General features: G+C 45.9%; 1 long non-coding RNA gene across 1 annotated transcript in view; it reads left to right on the forward strand.

Moving 5' to 3' along the window:
* LOC112487622 (uncharacterized) overlaps positions 1 to 4,272 on the forward strand; it is a 35,583-nt gene extending 31,311 nt beyond the window's left edge. The window contains exon 3 of the long non-coding RNA XR_003050890.1: positions 4,211 to 4,272. This is a non-coding gene — a long non-coding RNA (uncharacterized LOC112487622). The remainder of the gene's footprint in view (positions 1 to 4,210) is intronic.

The raw sequence follows: 4,272 nt of genomic DNA on the forward strand, positions 1-4,272 counted from the left end.
TGGGTCTCAGAGAGAAGGCTGAGGTTATTCATTGCTCTGCTGTGAAAGCTGGAGGAGATTACCCACAGCCTGGTTGGCAGTGATACAAGGGGGGACAGGCAGAGGGGGCCCCCCTGTCACCTCTTTGTTCCCCATCCATCTGCTTGAATCCCACAATGGCTCATCGGGACCAAGTGCTGGGTGGAGGGGTGGAGCAGTGGAGGCTTGCAGGAAAAAGGGGGGAGAAAGACATTGGGAGGTAACGTGAGGGTGAGGGTGAGGGAGCGCGGCAGCCGGAGGATGAATCGTGGAGCACGGTGAGCTCGTTGAGACTGAATGAATGTTGCTGCAGCTGACGAGCTCCGACAGTCTGCGTTGGAAAAGGCCAAAAAAAGGGGAGGAGGGTGTTCACATTGTTGTTCTCCTGAAGGTAATGGGGCCGGCGGCTCTTCTTCACTCACTGAATAATCAGCACTTCGCTTCAGATTCAGACACCACTTCACACCATGATAAATACACCACTCCAGACCGGGCTCGGCCGGAGGACGGGGTTTGTCTCCGAACACCTCCACCACCGTATTTATCTTGTTGAAGAGTGATCAGATGATGAAGGGTACTTTCTGCCATTACACAGGTAATTATAGGTGTTTTTACACAAGCACAAACACCACCTCTACAGCTGGGGGGGGGGGGGGGGCCCCCCCCCCCACCCCCCCCCCCCCCCCCCCCACTGCACTGATGGTCGTTATGTCCCGTCCATCCAGTACATATATATATACATATATGTATATGTATAAAACATATATGTACAAAGCAGCATTTTTCGTTTTCAAATAATTTATATAATTTCATTATTTAATTATTTTTGATTAATCACGATTATTCGTAATTAATTATGACCATGATTATTTATGACTAATCTACAGCCGTTTTAATTCTGTCACTCAACAGTCAACACGGTAGAACGGCAGAAAAGTGGAGCTCCCAATCGCAGTGGTGTAAACGTTTGTCAGTCAGCGTCGGCCGTTTCCCGCTCTTTAATATCAGTGCGGCGTGCGTAAATCCTCAGCTACTGTCTGCGGTATTTAAATCACCGGCTCTGAAGAAGTACCTCACACAACCCCAAACCTGGAACCCATCCGTCTGAGGAAAGTGCCTCCTGATGCAAGATTCACTCACTTACCGAGATTTAATGCTTTGTTTTTTTCACCTTGATAGTCAAAGGACGATCGCAGCGTGGAGTTTTTCTCCCACGTCTCTGCTCTGCTCTCACGACGCCGCGAGATCACAGCTGATGGGTACGGTTCCATCAGAGGGGGGATTTATTCTGTCATGTCCCCCCCGTCAAACAAGGGCGCGTTTGGGGCCTGTGTTGTCTCGGTGACCCCCCCACCCCCCTTACCCTGTGGAAACCTTACACTAAGGTCAACCCATCTTTTCATTGGAACTAGTTCATATGTGACTGTATGAGTCGCTCGCAGCTATTACACTGCTGCATATGAATAGCAGACCAATTACTCTGGCCCAGATGGAACGAGTGTGTTCCTTGGAGAACAGTCTATCCTTGCCTAACACCTATGTAGACACACACATGCACAGAGGAAGAGAGAGAGTGGGGGGGGGGTGCTGAAGACCCTCGGCGTTTCAGTGACTGTAGAAGGAACATGAAGACGTATAATGAGGTTCACAAATTCCCGCGTCGGTTCAGGCCTTTCATGAATTGCTGTGACATTTGTGTCGTGACGTGACAGGAAACGGTTCGCCAAAAAAAATGGTCGTTTTAACAACCTTGGAACTCCAGAGAGGACGAGGTCACCGGTGTCACTGACATTCCTCTTCTGACCAGAGGTGATGCTGCAGTAGAACCCCCCCCCCCCCCTCCATCCCTGGGGGTTGTACGCAAATATCGCACTCTATGAAATTCTTATTGAAAGTGAAATATTCAAAGCGTTGGTTCATGTCTTTCAGAACGGGGTCACGAACAAATCCGACTACAAACACGATTTCAAACAATTTTTGTTTCGATTCACAAACACGTTTTCACGTTAGTATGAATTCTCGCCACAACTAACGCATGAGACGCCCAGCCTCAACCCAACAAGTGGTTAGCGCAACTAACATTAGCATCGTCTTTGACGTCTTTGAATCTTTCCTTTATTATGGCTCGAAATAAGGGAACACTCTTAGTAAAAGTGGTGTTGAGACCAAAACAAAAATGATCCGGATCACAAACCTTTCAGGTCGTTCATTCACTGAGTCAAAGAATGAAATAATTTGTGACCTGAGGTTTCATGTTCTTGTTCTTTTCTTTCTTCTCTAGTGATTCCAAATGTAGATCCCTCTGTTCCAGTGTTAGGAACTGATGTTCAGATGGAACAGAGTCTCAGACTAGGATCACACTCTGACTACAGCTACGTTGTTTTTTTAATTTTATATTATATTGTATTGTTATCCGCTGTATCGCAATACGTATCCTATCGCCAGATTCTATCCTATCCATCCCAGAATGAGCCGTTTCAGGGACGCTTCCTAACAGGATCCAGCCTCAGACCGAGCCGCCTGTAGCTGGCGCCGACACACACTGTGGACATATGGCCAATCTCTCATCGTCTGCTGAGCTGTTCACGGCTCAGTGGCCCGTCGTTTGTTTTTGCCTCTCAGAAACCACGATGACACCTGTTTGAATTCTCAATAATAAAGGGGTTTTTATGTCTGCGACGACGGCTGTTGTCACTCGTTATCATCTCTATATCACCGCTAATTGCTGTTTTGCTTCTCTCGTGAGACTGTGTGGTGTTTTAATTAAGGAGCTGCAGTTTATGAAGACGGCTAATAAAAGAAAACTCATCTGCTTCCCATCGGCTCGCTGACGCTGCAGATGAACTGAGACGCTTTTTAAGGCCGAGGTCCGCGTGACAAATCAACTTTCAAATCTTGAATCAAACTGTCCAATGACGGCTGAGTAAAGTGGTGAAAGAGTATTTGATGGTCGAAATGTGGTGTCATTTTCTTTCGCTAAATTGATTTTATGAAAACAAAAACCCCATTAATGCAGTAGCCATATTAGAAGGTCATGGGTTCGAGTCCAGCTGTTTGTCTGTTCTTAACCCCAGAGATGAAGGGTAAAAGCCAGCTGTTTGTCTGTTCTTAACCCCAGACATGAAGGGTAAAAGCTGTGCCAAGTCACATGACCAGCACAGCCCATCGTCTCCTATAAGTATTTTATTCTTGTCCTTGTGAATATAACATTCTGTTTGGGCCTGGACCAGTCTTCTGTGTCATGTGATGTTAGGTCGTCGTTAACGTCGTATGAAGAGGTCGTCGTGGAGGCAGGACACAGGTTTAATGGACTCCGTACGCTGGGATATTTTCACCGCTAACCTGAAACTCATTGATCCAGTTTGACCTGAAGCCCAGGAGCACGGGTTACAGAAATGAATCCCCTGAACGCACACTGGTCCGATCGATACCAGAAAAACGGACGTCTGTTGTTTGGTTTTTTTTTGTGTTCGTTTTCTGTTTGTAATGCTGCGGTTCTTCATTAGTTGAACCTTCTGAGATCAAAGGTGGTTTTCAGAGCAGATGTTTCCTCAGGGAACAGGGGGGGGGTACAGAGCCTGGGGGGGCGGGGGGGGTTGCTGTTCTGTGGATGTGGAATCATCTCTTAGAACTGTGTTAAAAAAAATGCCTCCTCCTCCAACAGCAGCAGGACTGTTAGCTAGGAAAGGGGAAAAAAAAGGTCAGGTGCTAATCCAGGTTCTCAAACTTTTTTTGGTGACTCATCACTTTGAGCACGTGCGTACTTTCATCCCCCACCTGCCCCCGTCAGCCTCGGCCAAAATATTGAGGAATTATTTGATGTTGTTGATGAACTGTTTTAATCAATGACACAATGTTCAAAAAGACAAACTAACACAAACTAACACACATATATGTGTATATATGTATATGTATGTATATGTGTATATGTATGCATATGTGTATATGTATATATGTGTGTATATATGTATATGTATGTATATAATTATTAGTACTAATGCTTGTCTTGGAACTTTTTGACTCACCTCACTTAGTCCTGCTATTAAATAAAAAATAAAAAGTCCTAATATATGACGTTGACCTACTGGAAGTACATGAGCAGCACTTCCTGTGCCTACATGTGCCGGTGGTGTCGCCTTACAATCAGTAAATCCATAGTGAGAACCCTGTCTGATTCCCTCTGTTCTTACAGGATCACATGACCAGCAACACAGGAGACACACTGTTGCACCACAACCTGTTATGGACAGAACA

Source organism: Cynoglossus semilaevis, chromosome 10, assembly GCF_000523025.1.
Source record: "Cynoglossus semilaevis isolate Cse_v1.0 chromosome 10, Cse_v1.0, whole genome shotgun sequence".
Classification (NCBI taxonomy): domain Eukaryota; kingdom Metazoa; phylum Chordata; class Actinopteri; order Pleuronectiformes; family Cynoglossidae; genus Cynoglossus; species Cynoglossus semilaevis.